Below are 21,812 nucleotides of genomic sequence, written 5' to 3'. Positions count from 1 at the left end.
TTTCTCCATTGTGCCACCTAGCTGCCCCCTGTAGCATAATATTTTCAATCCCACATCTGATTTTAAGCACTTTAATTATCCTTGTAGTTCTCCCATAATACCACAATATATTTTATATCTCCATTTTGGAATTAAAGTATTCTGGTATTGGTCTGCATCCATGATGAAAACAGTTAAATAAAATAATAAAGGGGGCAGCTAAGTGGATAAAGCACTGGACATGGATTCAGGAGGACCTGAGTTCAAATCTGGATTCAGACACTTGACCCTTACTAGCTGTGCAACCCTGGGCAAGTCACTTAACCCTCATTGCCCTGCGGGGGGGAAGAAAATTAAAAAATAAAACAATCACACAGTTTAACAAATATGAGAAACTGTGTTCCCGGACCATTATTAAATGTCTCTGGGAATCTAGGGTAGCAAGGGTAGGAATTAATCTCTATGGTCCCTTTTAGCTGTGAAAATTCTGTGAATCCAAATCAATTCCTTCCATGGAAACCACTCTGATCACAGGATGGTTTGAATTATGGACCTTGACATATTCCTACCACCAGAGGGCACCAATTAGGTGTGTAGAATATCGGCCACACACCTTTGTCTTAATCTTGGCCCTAAGATATTTTGTATGAAGACAATAGAAACCAGTTGTATCCCCTTGTCTTATGTCCCTAAACAAAGACTATGACTAAGGATAAAAGAAGACAGAACAACACTAAAATAGAACAATCTAGTACATTCCACCAGTGAGGGGAAAGACCAATCACAAAGACAATTTGAGAAATTCAACAAAATAAATGAATTATTATAAGTCATCTTTCTCAGCAGGCAGGCAGTTGGGCTATAGTTTGGCAACTTCAGGCTATATAGACAGCTTTTTTGGCTTCCACACCCTGCTGATTCCTATTAAACTTGCAATCTTGCCAACTCTCCAAATATTTTTCTGAAAACACCTCTCTGACTAGGCCTCCCCCATCTTATACTTGTAAAGTTAAATCCAAGAATGGAACTGCATTTATCCCTAATGAATTTTATCATATTAGATTCAGCTTAATGCAAAAACCTGTCAGAATCTTCTGTTTGGCATTCGAAGGCCTTCACAACTGGCCCCGACCAACCTTTCCCACCTTATTGTATGTCCCTCCCCTTTACTCACTCTCCATTCCAGCCAAACTGGTCTTGCTGTTCCTCACACACATCCCATCTCCTGTCCCCCTACCTTTGCCCTGACTTTTCCCATGCCTGGAATGCACTCCTTCTTTATTTCTATCTCTTAGTTTCTTTCAAAGCTTAGCTCAAATTCAGCTCAGATTATACCTCCTACTTGAAACCTTTCCTGATTCCTGTAGATGCTAGGATATTTCCCCCATTACTTTTATTATGTATCATAAATGTATTATACACATATGCTTGACACACACACACATATTTACACATAACATGTTACACATATGGTTTATATGTGTGTGTACACACAAATAATATGCATATAGGTGTGCGCATATATATATAATATTTTTGTTTTTCAGTCCCTTCAGTTATGCCCAACTCTTTGTGACCTCATTTAGAATTTTCTTGGCAAAGATACTGAAATGGTTTGCCATTTCCTTCTCTAGCTCATTTTGTAGAAGAGTAAATTGAGGCAAACAAGGTTAAGTGACTTTCCCAGGGTCACACAGCTGGTACGTGTCTAAGACCAGATTTGAACTCAGGTCTATCTGACTCATGGAGAAGGAGATGACAAACCACTCCAGTATCTTTGCCAGTAAAACTCCAAATGGGATCACAACTGACAAGACTGAACAACAATAATTTTGTGACTCTATGTCTAGCATTCAATCAACTATACTATCTAGCTGCCTCATATAATAATAGGTCTATATAAATAATATGTATACACAATATACCTGATATATTTTACATGCTTATACATAAAATGTGTATTATGTGCATATGCAAATAATAGATTTATGTTATATATTATGCATACATATGCACGCAAATATGTCCATATCTAATATTATATTTAATATTATAATATACACTGTATATACTATATAAAATATAACAGACACTAAATATATACACATATAATATATGTATAATGTATGTATATATGCATATATAAAATGAAAATGAGAAAGAAGTGTAAGCTCCTTGAAAGCAAAGACTTGATTTTTTTTCTATTTGTATTACCAGAGCTTGGCACATAGTAAATATTTAATGCATTTTTTCTGTTCATTTGGTGTCAACTCCCATTTAACCCTTTTTTATTCTGTCATTTCCAGTTCTCTCTCTGGGAGAAAACACAGAGGAGAAAAGGATTAAGCAGATCACATTTTTCTCTCTTTTTTTTTCAAATCTTTGTTACTAAGGATGTCTCACTGGGCAGGAAAAGGGGGAGGAATACATTTGGAAATGAAGATGATATAGAATAAAAGCTGTTGTTTAAAAAAAGTAAAATGAATAACATCATCAAAATGAATCAAACAGGTGTGTTGGAAGAAGTCAGACAGGTAAACGAAGACTCAGGAGAGAGCAGCTTGGAGGAGGGAGTGGTCAACATTGTCAAATGCTTCAGAGCAATCAATAAGGTTAAAGACCAAAAAAAGACCATGAGATGTGGCAAAGAAATCATCCCTAGTAGCCTGAGAGATAGATAGCAGCATCAGGTGAATGATGTGGTTGGAAGCCATCCTGCAGACGTTGAGAAATAAGTGAGAAGTGACCAAGTAGTGTCAGTGAATGTAGAAGCTTTGATGAGGTGTTGAGCTGTGAAACAGATTAGATCTAGAGAATTATAACTTCAGAGAATGGCAAGATCAAGTAAACTTTTTTCTTGAGATCTTGTTGATGGGTGTTGGTCAGAATAGATTTGTAAATGGTAGGGAAGGAGCCAGGAGATAAGAAAAGATTAAAAATGAGAGAGGTGGGGGAATTAAAGGGGCCAAATACTAGAGGAGAAGGGAGAAGATGAGATTGGGGGGCATAAATAAAGGATCAGTGTGTTGGTAAGAAGGACCCCATCCATCTTTGTTTGAGACAGAACAAAGGAGGTGACCCCCAGGGATGATGATGAGAAGATCTGGAATACATAGTTTAGTGAGATCTTCTAACAAGAGGAAGAGCATAGAAGTCATGTAAGTTGAATGAATATGAGAGAAAAGACTTGGAACATTTGCTGAGGAGAGTGGGTTAAAGAATAAATGGGAGAAGAATTAAAAGGATTGATTTGTAGTGGGAAGAGAGGACCCAATTGAGATTACATGAAAGAAGACTACAGTTAGGTCAACTGCATTGAGAGACTTCCTCCACCTACTTTCAGACCATGGAGGAGGCAGTGGTTGTAATCTAAAGCTGGAAAAATTACCTGAGTGGCAGTTGGAACAATGGGCAGGGGACATAGAGGGCAGTGAAAGGTTGAACTGATGAGTTATGTGTTTAAGTTTTTGAAGGGAGGAATGTGAAGCCAGAATGAGAGTTCTGCTTGGGAAGGAAAGGAGGGCGTAGTGGCTGGAGGTTGAAGTGAGGACAGATAATAAGTTTGTGAAGAATAAGTTTTAGGGGAAATGGAAGAGCATATGATTTTGGCTAGAGAAATTTCAGCATTATGGATAGTGGAGGTAGACACTTGTGGATGATGGTAAGATCAGAGGTTTTATAAGGGAGGTTCTAGTAAAATGTTTTACAACAGGTTCTTGAAAAAACCAACCAAAATGCACAAAATGCTTTTGTTTAATCTGCATTATTACTATTTTTCCATTTCTTTCTTAAGCCTGGATAATCAATAACATAGTAAGTCAATCTTTATTTGGTAGCATTTGCTAATTTCTGAGGTATAAATAAATGCTCACACTGAAAACTGAACAATTAGCCCAGTATGAACTGGCTCCAGCATGCTCCCTGAATTACCATATCTATGTAGAGCGATAGTGGAGTAAAATACAGCTCATGGGAGTTGAAGAGGTTGATTAAGTAGGAAGCAAAGGAACTTGAAGGAAAAACCAAATGTAAATTGAAATACCCAAGAAGGAGGATGGAAATTGTGGAGGAGAGGAAGGACTATGAGCCAGTGGATGAATTCCTTGAGAAAGGAAGGAGAATGATGTAGGGTCCAGTAGAGAACAGCATTAACAATTTGGACTGAGTAATGTATCTGATGTGAGCCTCAAAGGAGAGAGATGGCTGAGAAATGGTGGTAAATGGGGAGGATAGGTAGAGTTTGATAGGGACACAGTAGAGGGGGCTGATATGGATGCATATGAACAAACTGAGAGTGGGCCAGAAGAGAATGGGACTTCTTTGGGTAGCCTGGGAATTAATCAAAAGAATTCTGAGAGGCTCTGTAGGACTTGTCACACCCTTCATAGTAGTAATGGTGCTGCTGATTTAATTATTATTCCCTGAGCAAGAAGGGGTGGGGGGTTGATTCTTGGGTATAGGAACAGTCCCTGGCCCTGCCTGAGAGTCAAAGGCAGGGAGGGAATCAGTCTTTGGCTGGGTATAGAGGGGTGAGGCTGGTATACATCCTTCAATCATCAGGCTGGCCAACACAGCCCTGGGCTTATTTGAATGTTGAGTAGATTAACTTTCTCTGCGTGACATGAATGAGAATGAGGGTGAGGGTAGAGATGGGGGTGAGGGATTGGGAGAAGTGTCACTCTGAAGGGTCTTTGGTCGAAAGGCTATATCTTCCCCCAAAATAAACCATCATGTAAATATGTGATAAATAAATAAATGGATTTAGGAATGGGTATCAGAGAAGGAGATAATAATCTCAAATAGCGTAACTGAAACAGGCAGGGTTGGATCATTGTCCTAACTTGATTGTTAGCATATATGGAAGCAATCCCATCTGGGAGAAATAAGGAAGAATGGAAGGAGGAGTAACATGATGTTTCAGGGAGATTGATAAAATGCCTGGGAGATGACAATGAAGAATGCAGTGATGAAATATTTTGAATCGGCTTATACAGAAGTGGAGGTGGAGGTGGAAGGGAAGTCAATCAGTTGTAATTATTTACCATAGACCACCAGAGCACCACAAAAATGTGAAAATCATTCTTTGAGGTACTCAAGTCCACCCAGGGCTACCATTGTGAAATTAACTGGGTTTTTTTTCTTTGAAATTACTTCAACTAATGTTTAAGAAGATTTCAGGGGAGTTTAGGGTAAAGAGCATGGAGTTAGAAAAGCTGGTTTCAAATATTGGCCCCACCTTGAACAAGCAGCTTTGCCTCTTAGGCCCTCAAGTTTCCTCATCTGTGAAATGAGGGGGCCTGATCCTATGACTTAGGGTTATTAAGAAGACTTGAGAGGCAATATTGTGAAGTGGATACAGAGCCAACATCAAAGCCAATAAAACTTGGATTCAAGTCTTTCCTCTGACACATGCTCTCTGTGTGACCTTGGACAAGTCAAATCTCAGTATTTTAGGAAACTCCCTAAGACTATAAAGTCTATTTATTTAAGTAGACTATTATATTTATAAAGACTATTGCATTGGTCAAAGGAGCTTTCTCAATGGGAGTGCCCTATATTAATGAAATCACAAATTTAGTCCTCATTCTTATTCCCAAGGACTTTTGACATGGAAATCTGAGGTTCATATCACAGAACATGGAAATAATAGGTAAAGTAGGAATAGAGTGCCAGACTTATATTCATGGTAGAATCATTCTGATGTGTGTGGGTTTATTTTCTATCCTATAACTTTGTTCATGTTGTTGTTTCAATTAGTTTTAGTTGACTCTCTAGGGTTTTCTAAGTAAACCATTGCATCATCTACAAAAAGCAATAATTTTGTTTCCTCTTTGCCTATGCTTATTTCTTGAATTACTTTTTCTTGGCATTGCTGTAACTAGCATTTCTAGCACTGTATTGAATTGTAATGGCATTAATGAGCCTCCTTGCTTTATCCCTGATCTTATTGGAAAGGTATTATTATTATTATTATTATTATTATTATTATTATTCCCATTATAGATAACGTTGGCCATTGGTTTTATATGTATATTATTTGTTTCTTTTTAAAACCATGTTTCATAATTCTGATTATATAGTTACTGTGTGGAAGTAGATTTCCCAGGATTTATAATCTCTATTTATTTTAAATGGAATTTCTCTTTCTATCTCTTCCTGCTCTATTTTACTGATAACAAATGTTGGTGTTTTGGGATGGATTACCATCTTAATAAATTGATATGGCCCCCTAATTGGTCTTAATGCCTCTAATCTCACCCCTCACTAATCCATTTTCCACATAGCTTCCAAAGTAATATTTAACTTTTTTCTTAAAATGTTTTATAGTTGCTCCTTACTTATTGTTACATAACTGTCACTTGCCAATGTGTGCTTCCCCCAGTAGAACTCTCCCTTGTAGCAAATAATTATAGCAAAGAAAGCCAGTAAAAGTACATTCTTCATTCTACACATACGGTTCATCACTTCTGGATGAGTACTGGTTCACCATCATTTTCAGAAGTCACAATGAATCACTGAATTCAAGTTCTGAAGTTTATCAATGTTGTTTTCTTTTACATTACTGTGGTCATCATAGAAATGGCTCTAGTTTTGCTTGCTCGATTTACTCTGTCTTAGTTTATATATTTCTACCTCTTTCTTTAAATTGTTCATATTCATCATTTCTTATGGCATAGTAATATTCCTTTATATTAATATACCACATTATGTCCATCCACTTTCCAATGTATAAGCACCCACTTTCCTACCAGCTCTTTCCTATTACCCTACTCTCCCCACCCTAAAAAATGTGCTAAAATATTTCTGTATGTCTGAGACCTTTCTTTCTGTCTTTGACCTCTTGGAGTACATGGCTAGTAGGGTCATTGTTGAGTCAAAAATTATATAAAATATTAACTTTAAAAAGTAATTCCAGGGGCAGCTAGGTGGCGCAGTGGATAGAGCACTGGCCCTAGAGTCAGGAGGACCTGAGTTCAAATCCAGCCTCAGACACTTACCACTAGCTGTGTGACCCTAGGCAAGTCACTTAACCCCAATTGCCTCACAAAAAAAAAGTAATTCCAATTTATTTTCCAGAGCATTTAGACCAACTCACAGCTCTACCACCACTGCATTAATGTTCCTGTATTTCCATGGTCCCTCAAACACTTACTTTTGTGATTTTTCCCCAATCTGGTGAATATGAAATAAAACCTCAGAAGTGTATTAATTTACATTTCTCTTAGTATTAATGGTTCAGAGCATTTTTTGTTTCATATCATTGTTGATAAATTGTATTTTTTTCTATTACAATTTACTTGTTTATATCTTCTGAGCACTTATCTTTTGGGAAATATCTCTTGTTCTTATATGTTTGTATCAATTCCCCTTATATTTTGGACATTAGTTCTTTATTGCTGATTTTTGTTGTAAAGTCTGGATTTGATGAAATATAACAGAAAACTATACAGAATACAAGATATGCTTTAAACTTGGCTTCTGTCATATAACTTTTATTTCTATGAAATTGGGAAAGTCCTTAATCAAATGGAAAGTGATACCAATCTTAAGGAAGATTAAAGCTCTATACCTCCTCCAAATATTAATCCCTAAACTGTCCCCCAAAGGCTTTCTGCCCATCTTAATTTGGTAGTGTGGGATTCAGTTCATTCTTGGAATATGCAAAGATGACTGGTTGAGTCCTTGTCCCCTCCAGCTAAACAAATGTAGCTTCAAAATCAAGCCCATAGCATCTTTAGGGCCACCCCTTTAATGAGGTACACTGCCAAATAAAGCAGAGAAAATGAGCAATTTGGTGGAGCAATTTGTGGGATATTCTTATTTACTTCATTCTACAGAGCCATATGACTAATCCAAAGCTTTCTGCTTCTTTTCCCAACATTATTAGCATAATCGACTTGAGAAACTTCCTTCAAAGGGTTCTATGTTCCAATAAAGTTTTCCCTCTGTCATTGTCTTACACCAACTCCTTGGAACAGAGTAAACAGAGTGAGTTGATATTCAAGATATTAAGACACAGGCTCAAGAGTAAGGGCTTAAAAAGGCCTAGCCCAGTGGGTACAATTTTTAGTTGCTTTGGATTAGCTGTTGCTGGCCTTCAACCTTAGGCACTTAACAATAGACCCCTGCAATGGAAAAGGGCTTCAAATATCATCTAATCCAATATCTTTCTACTCCATTTATATTCTTCCCTGATTTGTTCCCACTTTTTTCTATCCCTAGCTTTTCTGCTTGTAGTTCCTCCCTCTTCAGAAAGTCTCCTTCTCACATACTACCCCTCTCATAATACTTGTCTGATGGACCAGCAATAATTTGGTACCTTGGTACTTCAAATGATCCTTGAACTAATTTATAGGACACTTCCTCCAGTGGTGTTGATTGTAGCCCTAACAAGGCTTCTGTCCTATTCAGCTCTTGTCCATATCCTTTTCTAAATCATCCAAAGGATTGGCCTCACAGTCTATTGATCTTCTAGGTCTTTGACATTTCAGGGATATTAATTAATCATTCATTATCCCTCATTCTTTCTACATGACTGAATCACTTCCTTATATGGCCATGCATCTCTTTGATGAAATAATTTGCATCACTTCTCCTGTTGCAATTCTTTGTTGGTTATATGTTACCGCCTATTTATATCTTGCATTCATCTTGCCATTCATTCCCTTTGGGTGACTGGACATTTTAATTCTTTGGAGATAATGGTATTATTCCATGACTTGTAACCATATGATATCACCAAAAGAATATTGGTGCTAAAATATGGCCCTTTGTTTTAAGAAGAATCTTGGAGTCATTAAAAGTATTGTATAATTTCTCAAATGAAATCCAACCAACTCTTTCCCCCCTTACTGATTCTGGGCACAGTTCATCATCTAACTATACTATAGTGTCTGTATAAAATATATATACTGACTGGTCAACTCTTTTACATATCATAGTCTAGACAACTGACCTTTGGCATACATTTTTTTTTGGTCCAATATTTAGGTTACATTGGTAAATGATAATGTATCACATTTAGGAGGCTGTGAAATTCTCCACGTAATGATGCAATCAGCAAAATGCCACCTATAAACATGACAATCTAGAAGACCTCACCATCTCTATGGAATCCCTTTTCTGTTTGTACTCTGTGTTGGAAATTCTCTATGGTGTATACCTCCATGTCTCATGCCTTGCTTGATGATGATAACCTCCTAAATGAAATTATAATGTTCTAAATGAGATCCATAATCACTTAAAGCAAATTAACATAGTTGGTAGACCAGGGAAAATAAAATATATAAAGAAGGCTTAATAATAATTATTATCAGTGGAAAGTAATGTGGTGTAATGGATAAAATATCAGTCTTACTATCAAGAAGACCTGGGTTCAAGTCTCACCTCTGACAAACACATATTGGTTGTATGACTCTGGATTAGACCTTACCCACTAATCCTCTAGGCCAGAGGTGTCAAAATACATGACATGCAACCCATAACACTCCAATTGTTTAAAACATATTAAAATATAATTGGAAATTCTTTGAAAAATAAATAAAAATATGATGCCATAGATAGTATTGTATTTTAAAATTAAGTCAATATGTAGCCTTTAGGGATTATCAAGTATGGTTTAATGATCCCCCATTCTTTTTTGTTATAAAAATATTTTAATATTTTCCATTTACATGTAAAGATAGTTTTCAACATTTGTTTTCATAAGATTTTTAGTTCCAAATTTTTCTCCCTCCCTACTTTCCCTCTCCCCCCCTCCCCAAGACAAAAAGCAATCTGATATGGGTTATATTTGTACAATCACATTAAACATATTTCTACATTAGTCATGTTGTGAAAGAAGAATCAGAACACAACCGCAAAAAAGAAAAAAAAAAACAAAAAGTAGAAACAGTGTGGTTCAATCTGCATTCAGAATCCACAGTTCTTTTTTCTGGGTGTGTAGAACACTTTCTATCATGAGTTCTTTGAATTTGTCTTGGATCATTGCACTGCTCATAAGAGCCAAGTCTATCACAGTTGATCATTACACAATGTTGCTGGTACTGTTAAAATGTTCCCCTTGTTCTGCTCACTTCACTCAGCATCAGTCCACTTAAGTCTTTCTAGGTTTTTCTGAAATCTGCCTCCTCATCATTTCTTACAGCACAACAATATTCCATTACATTCATCACATACACCACAACTTGTTCAGTCCAATTGATGGTCATTCCTTCAATTTCCAATTCTTTGCCACCACAAAGACAACTGCTATAAATATTTTTGTACATGTGAGTCCTTTTCCCTTTTCTATGATCTCTTTGGGATACAGGCCTAGTAGTGGTATTACAATGATCCCCCTTTCTATTTGACTTTGATAGCAATGCTTCAGGCAACCCCTCTAGAATATAAGTGGTAGAGAAGGTATCCAGTGCATTGGTGAGGGAGTATTCCTCTGGGGGTTCCTGACATCCTTAAACTCATAGGTCTATTGCCTATCCCTTAATATTTTCATCAATAATTTAGTAAAATTGAAAAATTATTTTTGGTTATAAAACCAACAACCATGCAACTATCTTAGTGTACAAATAAATAAATATATTACTGAATTTTTTGCAGTATTGAAGGTTTTAGATAATTAAGGGGGGTAATAACCCAAAGCAAGGTGATCTCAGAGATTACATTGGCACCAATTTGTGAAAGACATGTCTATGGTGGGTTTTTGTTTTGTTTTGTTTTGTTTGTTTCTTCAGGACAATGAGGGTTAAGTGACTTGCCCAGGGTCACACAGCTAGTAAGTGTCAAGTGTCTGAGGCTGGATTTGAACTCAGGTCCTCCTGAATCCAGGGCCAGTGCTTTATCCACTGTGCCACCTAGCTTCCCCCGACATGTCTAAGGTTTGAAAATAAAATAATAGATTCCAGGTAAACCTAATCAAGATATAGAAGCCCAACCCACTCTTCAGAGGTAGTCAGGAAGTTATAAATAAAAATCTAGCCTCAGACAGTTAAGCTGTGTAACTCTGAGGCATTTGCTTAACTTTTGTCTGCCTCATTTTCCTCACCTGTAAACTGGGGATCATAATAGCATTTACCCTTCCAGGTTATTGTGAAGATCAAATGACATAATATTTGTAAAGCACTTAGCACAGTGCCTGTCATATAGTAGAAATTTCCTTCCCTCCTTCCCTTCTTCCCTGCTTTCTTCCTTTCCTCCCTCCCTCTTTCCCTCTACCACCCAACAACCATCTAACAACAACAGTTAGCATCCATATACTGCTTTAACAATTGAAAAGTTTTTTACAAAAAAAAAGGTTTTATTCTCAAAATAATTCTGGGGGGATGGGAGAGGTACTATTATTATTCCCATTGTGTATATGAAGAAACTGAGATAGACTGAGATTAAGCAACTTTCTGAGAGTCACACAGCTCGTGTCTATAGCTGGATTCAAACTCGGGTTATCTTGACTCCAGTTCTGGTGATCTATCCACTATACCACCAACTAAGAACATATTAGAGTTTTGTAATAAATGCTTCTCCATCTCCTAAGTTTCATAATTTTTAGTGACTTCATGGTAAGTATTGAAATAAGTTGTTCCTGAAACGCTAAACTGATCTGAAATGCTACACCAGAAGAACAACAAAACTATTTGGGATATTTTCTTTTGAATCCATCACACTTGTACTCCCTCACCTTAGCTCAGTGTATATTGTCCCATTCCTCTTTCAGCCTTCCACTTAACAAGTTCAAAAGTTCCTGTTATATGCAAAGATTTGAGAAACAAAGCGTTTAATCCGTATGGCAATGTTGCATCTTAGACATGTAGATGGCATAGCCAACTCTTTCTCCTGTGGAAAAGGTGTCATAGCTTGCCCTGCCACTAAGTTCCAATACAATAACTATGCTAAAGAAAACCCTCAAAGTAAAATGCCAGAAGATTAAACTAACATCACAATAATTACAAGTAGAACCCCAGAATGATGGAAGGATTGACTCCAGAAATGGATGAAAAAAAAGAAGGAAGAGGTGAAATAAGAGAAAAAGAATGAAATTAGGAGTATTTGGAAAAAAGAATAAACAGCTCAGGGGCTGGGGGAAACCTACTGGTTATCTCCTGAAAGAAACTCCAAATTAAAACACCCTCATAAATGTTAAAACCATCTTCCAGGTTAAAGAGAAGCTTCCTCAAGAAACCAGGTAGAAAAAGTTAAGTACCAAGGAATCAGGGCAACTAGGGGGTATAGTGAATACCCTGGACAAGTCATACAACCCTTTTAGACTCAGTTTCCTCATCTGTAAAATGAGTTGGAGAAGGAAATAACAAACCATTCCGGTATCTTTGCCAAGAAAACCCCAAATGGGGTCACAAAGAGTCAGATATGACTGAAACAATTGAACTACAACAAATTAAATTGGTGTCTCTGCCTCCAGACTTTATCTTCCATTCAGGTAAAAAAGTGATTTTCCCAAAATATAGGTCTAACTGCATCACACCCTTTACCCCTACCTTAAGAAGGTCTTGGTGCACTTTATGACCTTTATGTCTCTGCATGTGTGTCTCTCCATCTCTGTCTATCTCTCTGTGTGTCTCTAAGTATATGTGCATATATAAAAACCTATATTTACATACATATACACACATATAAATAAGCATATACATGCATGCATATATATGCATATAGAGATTTTTCTATTTGTAATTGAAAGCCTTTTACTAGGTAACTCCTTTCTTCTACTTTCCCAATCTCCTTATACTTTACACCAACCCACATGGTCTGCCATTTAGCAATACTGGTCCACTTGATGTTCCTTAAGTTCCATCTCCCTATTCTGTGCTTTTGTACTACCTGTCCCTTATGCCTAGATTCCTTTCTCTCCTTGACTCAGCCTCCTGGAATTCCTGACTTCCTTCAAGAAGCAGATAAAATATTACTTTCTGCAGCATGCCTTTCCCAATTCCCCAGCCACAAGTACATTCCCTCTGAGATTTCCTTTCATGTACATAATCTCTGTTTTGCACATGCATAGTAATATACATATGAGCTTCCTTATTAGATGTGAGTTCCTTGTGGACAGGGACATGATATTTGCCTTTCTTTGAATCTCCAGAACTCAGTACAGTGCCTGAAATAGAGTTAGCACCTAATAAATACTTGTTGACTGACTGACCAGGAATTTATGATCCTTAATTATAAGCTGTAGTCAAAAATCAAAGTCCCATTGTCTGTTATGCCTTCTAACTTGTTTGGCACCTTTCCTTCAATGGGAAATTGTGAATAAAGAGCTACCCATGTCCCTGTGGTCTTAAGTTTCTTACCCAAGATGTCATAATCTTTGGCAATCATTTTTTATGTTCTTTCAGGAAGCATCATTAAGTTACTCACCAGAAGTGGTTAGTTATTATCTGTCTTGATCAGTCTGAAGAGGTTATATGTTATGTTTTGGATCCATGCCCTGGGAAGACAACGGACCTTTCCATTGTTGTTATCAGGTTTACAGAGGGCTTACCTCAAGCCGGGAATCACCAACCACTGCTACTCTTCTCTTCTTTGCCCCTCAGTGGATACTCTTTCACCTAGAATAGTCCATGTCTCTATAATCTCATTTTTTTTTTTTGCGGGGCAGTGGGGGTTAAGTGACTTGTCCAGGGTCACACAGCTAGTAAGTGTCAAGTGTCTGAGGCTGGATTTGAACTCAGATCCTCCTAAATCCAGGACCAGTGCTTTATCCACTGCACCACCCAGCTGCCCCTATAATCTCATTCTTTGGAATAATCTTTTCTTCAGCAAGAAACACCTGGAATCTGTTTTTAATCTCTAATTGGATAGCTATTTTTTCTCTTGGATAGAATTTAACTTTCCTTTTTTTACTCAGAATTCCTAAGGTCATGAGTCAAAAGTGACTTCAGAGGCATTCTGGTCTCCTTTCTCATTCAGCAGGTGAAGACACTGAGATCTAGGAATATTATGTGAATTCCCAAGGTCATATGATCAGTGACTGGACTTTTAGAATTTTACCATATTGTCTGAGGTGTTTATGTCTGGCTCTTTGTGACCCCATTTGGAGTTTTCCTGGCAAAGATACTGGAGTGGTTTGCCATTTCATTCTCCAGCTCATTGGAGAGCTGAGATAAACAGGGTTAAATGACTTGACTAGAGTCACACAGCTAATAAGTGTCTAAGGCCAGATTTGAATTCAGGAAAGTGAGTTTCCCTGAATTCTGGCCCAGGACTCTGTCCACTGGCCACCTAATTGCCCAGTGTCTAGGTTAGAACACTGATTCTACATATGTAAGAAAAATCATGTTATGAGGAGTTTCAAGATACTGAGAAAAGCACTTGGCTCTGGAAACATAGGGTTTAGGTTCCACTCTCACTTCTAACAATTAGTACCTGTGTAACCTTAGACTCACTTTCTTTATCTGTAAAAATGGGGGGAATGGATAGGTGGCTTCTAACATCTCTTTTAGATCTAGGGCCATATTCCTATGATCTAGGATCTCTTTACTGGCTGATTTTATAATGTTTGAACATATCCTTAAATAAGGGGGCATGTTGCATCAGCCTTAGTATAAGGGAACTGTTTCCCTATTTTTGAAACTGCCAGTGGCCACTGGACTTGTATCTTTTAATCTATAAATTGAATGCTCTCTGAAGGCAGGAATGGCTTTCTCTTTTCTCAGTATTTCCCTAACACCTAGCACAAAATCTTCCACATAGCAAGTACTGAATACTAAATATTATATACTTGTTGAATTCATTGATTCATATTTTTAATAGCAAGTCCATTGTTTTAGAATGGTGTGAATGAAAACATAAGGGAAAAGATGACATTCCTTTGTGTTTTAGATTTGCAAATGATCTCATGTTTAATTATTTAGAGCTGCTCACCTGGCCTGATTATTTTAATTTTGATAGTTCTGTAGTGATTAGAATGACACCACCTGCTAGAGACTTATTGTAGGAAAGCTCCAACATGAGGAGAGGGCCTCTGAGGGCAGGACCATGTGACTTTCTTTGTCGTCAGGAAGTGACGTTGGCTTGTGGGAGGAAGAAGGGGGAGGCTGGCACTCTGTCTCGTTCTCTTTCCTGAGGACTTTGGTAGAGAAGGGAGCTACAAATGTGCTCTCCCTTTAATAGATAGATGAATATAGGTCTTTTTCTCTCTCTTTACCAAATTCTTATTCTCCTTAATAAATGCTTAAAAGTCTAACTCTTGCTAAAGCTTATAATTTATTGGCGACCACTCATTAGATATTTTAGACAGTATAGCTAGAATTTTAGACCCTTACAGTTCTAAAGACCTATTGATCCATTTTCTTATTTTATAAGAACCAGGGACCAGCTAGAAGCTCTTCTAGCTTTCTTCCTCTCATTCCCATGTGTTTCTCTGCACCCTTTCCCACTGATCCTTGGGTGTCCTGCTTCCTCATGCTTGAAAAGATAAGAACAATCCTCTCAAATAAGTGGTCATTTCAACAAGTGGTCATGCTACATCTCTGCTTGATCTCCATTGACATAAAGATCAACCCCTCCCAAGGTCTTGCCAGAAATTGAAAAAGGACAGATTATCTAGACGTTCTCTCCAGGGCACACTCAGCCTTTGTGTTTTTCGGGAGTCCTGAATACTTTGTATCTTCTCACCGAGGTTTAATATGGCATGCGATCAAGACCAGTGACTCAGTGTCTGCACCTGCAAGTTAGGGGTACAGAGACATAATTGAGGAGTAGCGATTGTCTTCCAATGCCTGAAATGGAAGAGAGTGTCACTGTACTTCTTAGTGTGGATAGGAACCCTTCCATAAAAGTCGTTATCCCTCTTGCAATATATTCAGATTGAGTAGTGTTGAATGGAACTTCCTAACATGTAATAACTAGCAGAAAGTGAAATGATTTCATCAGACCAGTCATTAATGGGTTGAGGCTTATGAGTGCCATTCACTCCCTTGAGCCATAGGTTTGGTACCAAGTGCCATGTTTTTCTTGGAAAAGTACTTCAGTTCTGGTTTCAGAATGTCGCATAGGAAAATTCATGGGCAGCTGGAATGAAAGGAAGAACCTTGGTGTAGGATGTGGAAAGCTTGTGGTGAATGGTGACTTAATGACAACTTTATATGGGCTTCTTGTGTCTGGAAGAAATTTATAAAGTTACCTGGATTTCAGGAGCCATGCTGTCATGTAACCCCTCCAACAACTTAAAGAAAAAAAAAGTCTTTGCCACCTTTTTTTAGCCTGTAAGAACTTTCCAGCTGGCCCTTAAAATTTCCCCTGAATGCCTTCCATATAGTTTTTGTTTTGTGTGAGTTAGTGTCTCTTAACATCAGAAAGTTGTCTTCATTGCTGTGATGTTTAAAATCTATATTGTGTGATCACCTTAAATTAGAATCTTCAGCACCAGTCTTTGGGCATTAAACATTTATTAAAGCATACAGGTATTAACATGGAGTTCAGAAAGTTAAGAAAAGGCCTATCTCACATAGAGTTCCAGCCTGGTTGGGTTCTTCCTCAAGTCCTCCTCCATGAGCCTGCTTTAATCAGGAACTCTCCAGCAAGCTGACTGTGGAAGCTTTTTATAGGTCTGGAACAGAGGCAGTCCTTACACACTGCTTCGAGCTGATTGGTTTAGGAATTTAAATCAAAGAGGGAAATGGGCAAGCTTTTACAGATTTTCTGTAGCAGATCACATTTGTCAAATATAGGAATAGACAATGCAAGTTTCCACTGTATTTACAGTTTTGTATCATCTGCCTAATTATCCTCATGCCATTATGAGAATATGGGTCTTTGACTATCTGCGAAATCCCATTATTTCATCACATTCCCCCCTTTGTTTCTTCTAGGAACAGGTGTTCCTTGATGAAACAGTAAAAAATAGCTTTGCCAGTAATCAAATCAAATAATGAAAGTTCTTAAAAACATGAATTGAGAAGACAAAAATTTTTTAAAATCTTCATTTCATCACCTCTTTGCCAGACTAAGCATCTGTGGCTTCTTTATACAAATAGGGGGGTTAATTAGGGGGGTGGTCCACTGTAATAACAGAAATAGCAATAATCATAATAGCAGCAAGGATTTCTATAACACTTAAAGGCTTACAAAGGACTTCACAAATATCCCATGTGATCCCCACAACAATCTCAGTACTGTTATTATCCTTGCTTTACAAATGGAGAAACTGAGATTGAAAAAAGATTAAGTGATTTGACCAGGGTCATAAAGTGATTATATATTTAAGGGAGAATTTTAACTCAAGGTCTTCCTGATTCCAAGTCCTATACTCTATTCTCTGAGTCACCTAACTATCTCTAAAAAAGAAGCATTTATTAAGAACCTACTATATATCTGAGGTACTGTGCTAAATTTGGGGATACAAAGAGAGGCAAATACATTGTCACTTGTCTGAAGGAGCTCATAGGGAAGGACAAATCTGCAAACAACCATGCACTTACAAGATATAGACAGAGTAGATGGAAAAATCATCTCAATAGGAAGAAGCTAAAGTAGACCTGTGATTTCATGACCACAGCAAATTCCCAAATCAGGAAATTCCTCCCATCAATGCAGTCTGACATTTTCTCCCAAGTACCTGGTCTTAGAGACTTGCATTAAAATGGAGTGATTTAAAAACAAATAAACAAACAAACAAAAAATTGGGGCAGCTAGGTGGCGCAGTGGATAGAGCACTAGCCCTGTATTCAGGAGGACCTGAGTTCAAATCCGGCCTCAGACACTTAACACTTACTAGCTGTGTGACCCTGGGCAAGTCACTTAACCCCAATTGCCTCACCAAAACAAACAAACAAAAAAACCAAACAAATAAAATGGAGTGATTTATTCTGAGATGTACAGTCAGCATATGATAGAGTGAGGGGATTTAACTCAGCTCTTCATGGCTTCAAAGCTGGCTCTCAACTCCCTATATTACACCACCTTTTGGAAAGCACCTGTCTCCTTTTTTCATGAAGATCACCAACCATTCAGTCTTGGTGCCTTCCAAATCATTTCCCCATAAATCATGTTATAGATCAATTGACCCCATAAAAATGTTGTAGGTGTCCCAATATTTTTCCATTTTCTCCACTGTAATTCATAATCATACTTACCTTAAATATGACAAAAAATGTTGGATATTTTCCCCCTGTGTCAAATGACTTTACCTGGACTATTGATGAGAGAGAGAGTTGTTGATGCTGTTGTTTTTAAATAAGGATCCACATTTATCAAGAGTAAAAAAAAAATGCTAGTCTTCTGCATGTAAGGAACTCTGAAGGTTCTTTTATGCTATTTAAATATTGTCCAATTAATTAATCAATCAACATTAATTAGGTTCGGAAAATGAGTATTTTTCATGCCCAGCAGAGCCTAGTGTTGGCAGGTTGAGAGAAAATGAGGGAAATAGCTGAGAATTTTATGTTCTACCCTTCCCCCCATCCAAATAGAGGTGAATAGAACTTAACCATGTAGATAGAAAGTAAAATGATTTTAAAGTATTAGTGAGTGAAGATTGTTTCTTTAGCTTTGCACATTAGCTCTATGTATTCCTCCTTGGGGTTTTAAGACAAAATCAACTGAAGGTAGCAAATTTTTTCTTTTAAAGTTTGTATATAATAATAGCTAGCATTGTGTTGTGTTTTAAGGCTTGCCAAGTAATTCCCATACATGTTTTCCTCATTCAAATGGGAGCTCCTTGAGAGCCAGGGACCTGACTTTTCTACTTGTGTCCCCAACACTTAGTACTATGTTCTACAAATAGTGTTTCACAAATCATTCATTCATGGGCGGGTACATGGTTCACTGGCCTTCCCAATCTGCCCCCTTGGTACCCTTTTTGAAGCCAGCCACTTCAGTCATGCTTTAGGGAAATCAGAAGGTAGCATTGGTCACTAAAGGCCTCTAAGAATTAGAAGGAAAAAATGGAAAGAGAATCATCTGCTTCTCTCTACAGGACACAAGTGGGGAGTGGACAGAAGATGGCGGGAGCTTTCTACCTGTCACAGTCAAAGTCTGACAGGTGCCAGTCTTCCACACCACACAACTCACTGCTTGTCACCTTGATCTCCTTACCATGGAAACACCTTTCCCCTCCCTCACCCACCTAAATTCATCATCCCTTCCATTTCAGGAAACATTTCTATATTATTTGTCAGGGGTGTGTGTGTGTGTATGTGTATGTGTGTGTGTGTGTGTGTGTGTGTGTACACATACACACATACATATTTATATATAGTATGTATGTACGTATTATTAATATGAATATATGGATCACCTGGATTTGGTGGAGGTACCTTATAATCCAAAAGTTTTTGGGTTTTTTTTTGAAATCCTGGATTAATAGGAGCAAAATGTCTTTCAACTGAACTCCAAACTGAACCCAGATACCTAGCAGATAAAAGACCCTACCTAGTGACTTCTTTTCCCTTAGGATAGTAAGTCACTATCTTATGGTGACATCTGGGCATCCTCATCCTTGCCAAACCCTTTTTTTGGGAATCTTGTGATCTTATTATGATTCTTCGGTATTTTCTCCATACTTGTTATAACTGAAATTGTTAAACTGCCTTTGCTTGAAACTGACAATGCCCTGTAATCAGTGGACAGAAAAAAACAAAACCAAAAACATATATATCCTCAGAAATGGGGAGTCTCTGGGGCAGCTAGGTGGTGCAGTGGATAGAGCACCAGCCCTGGAGTCAGGAGGACCTGAGTTCAAATCCGGCCTCAGACACTTGACAATTACTAGCTGTGTGACCCTGGGCAAGTCACTTAACCCCAATTGCCTCACCAAAAAAAAAAAAAGAAATGGGGAGTCTCTGAGCTTCCCTCTTAGGAGGAGAGTCTCTACATGATCATGTGTTATATATTTCCTCTTGGGACAAAATATTACATTGATATTATGTTTCACCTATACATTCTCTGATCTGGTTTCAGTGAGATACCTACTTCTGGTAAGAGAAGCAGAAATAGCCTTCTCTGATCTGGGTGAACAAATTGTAGGAGATATTATTGATGTCTCTCACCTGTTTATTATCTTGTAGGAGGATGGGTCTAAAAACCATATTTTAATTTTCAACAGTATCTATGTATGTGTATGTATATAGTCTTACAGAGCTATCCAGAGCTCTGAAAATGACTTGCTCAAGGTCTCACAGCTATGCCAGGGGCAGGAATTGAGGCCAGGTCTCTCTCTTCTATGCCACAACTGCCTCTGACTCCCTTATCTGTTGGGATGTGTTAGCACTTCTCAAACTTCTTTAGTCTCAGGACTCATTTACTCTCTTAAAAATTATTGAGGACCCCAAAGAACTTCTGTTTATGAGTTACATGTATCAAAATTTACTGTATTAGAAATTAAATACAATTTTAAAAATTACTTATGAATTCATTAAAAGTAATAATAATAAAAAACCCTTTGCATATTATCATAAATATCAATTTAATGAAAAATACATATATTTCCTCTAAAATTGCTGAAAAAGTGGTATTGTTTTGCATAATTTTGCAAAACTCTTTGACTTAATAGAAGACAATTGGAATTTCCTATCCCCTCATCCCTCCTTCTTTCTTCTTCCTCCCTCTTCTCTCCTCTCCTCCCCCTTCTACTTCTTTTCCTTTTTTTTTTTTTTTGTGAGGCAATTGGGGTTAAGTGACTTGCCCAGGGTCACATAGCTAGTAAGTGTTAAGTGTCTGAGGCCGGATTTGAACTCAGGACCTCCTGACTCCAGGGCCAGTGCTCTATCCACTGCGCCATCTAGCTGCCCCCTTCTACTTCTTTTGATATTTCAGATTCCCTGAAAGTGTCATGGCCTCCCAAAGGTCTCCTGGACCTTACTTTAAGAACCACTGCTATAAGTTTATATTAATCAAGATACTGAAATGGGAAGTGCAAATAAATATGAAAACATGTCTCTTTATTCCTTCCCTCTGCATCTTCTACGTTTTGAAAGCTTTGTCTAGGGATTTGTTTCCTTGATCTACTCTAGCCTCCTCACTACAACCTTGCTTATTCCAAGCATTATTAGCCACTTTTTACAGATTGGGAAACTGAGCCAAGGAGACATTAAAATGACTTATCCAAGGCCATATACCTAACAGAACACAGAGCCAGGACTTCCTCCAGGCCTTCTGAACATAAGTCATGTGTTTATTTTACAACCCTAAAATGTTGGTTAGAAATTTTGTTTTGAAAAGTCAGAATCAGTTGATGGTTTTTGATGTTTTGTGTCTTTGAGGAAAAAATTTAGAAAGTAAGAATCATCTTGGAAAGGGAGGAGACAAGGTGTCACTTCTCCTTACTCATTGGATCATATACTCTTAAGATTGGGGGCAGCTAGGTAGCACAGTGGATAGAGCACTGGCCCTGGAGTCAGGAGTATCTGAGTTCAAATCCGGCCTCAGACACTTAACACTTACTAGCTGTGTGACCCTGGGCAAGTCACTTAACCCCAATTGCCTCACACCAAAAAATAATAATAATAATAAAAGATTGGAAGGCAACCATAGGGATCAAGTTCAGGCCTCTCACATGAGAGATGATGAGTTTAATGTCCAGAGATTGCTCAGAGTAGTCCACCCAGCTTTTGGTTATTGCTGTCATGACTTTTGCAAGGGGAAGGTGTTTTCTTTGGCACTGACTGGTTGAAGGCTTCCTTTCTTCAGTTTAGGGGAAAAGAGGGAGAGATATTTGTTTGTTTGTTTGTTTGTTTTTGCGGGGCAATGGGGGTTAAGCAACTTGCCCAGGGTCACACAGCTAGTAAGTGTCTGAGGCCGGATTTGAACTCAGGTACTCCTGAATACAGGGCCAGTGCTTTATCCACTGCGCCACCTAGCCGCCCCCATGAGGGAGAGATATTGAT

The 21,812-nt window shown here is 37.9% G+C and overlaps 1 protein-coding gene across 3 annotated transcripts in view; it reads left to right on the top strand.

Moving 5' to 3' along the window:
* MTHFD2L (methylenetetrahydrofolate dehydrogenase (NADP+ dependent) 2 like) overlaps nt 1–21,812 on the top strand; it is a 146,387-nt gene that overhangs the window by 66,337 nt on the left and 58,238 nt on the right. The window lies entirely within an intron of this gene.

The sequence above is a fragment of the Dromiciops gliroides genome, chromosome 6, assembly GCF_019393635.1.
Source record: "Dromiciops gliroides isolate mDroGli1 chromosome 6, mDroGli1.pri, whole genome shotgun sequence".
NCBI lineage: Eukaryota > Metazoa > Chordata > Mammalia > Microbiotheria > Microbiotheriidae > Dromiciops > Dromiciops gliroides.
Note: the sequence above shows the minus strand (reverse complement) of the source record. Positions and strands in the feature narration are given on the sequence as shown.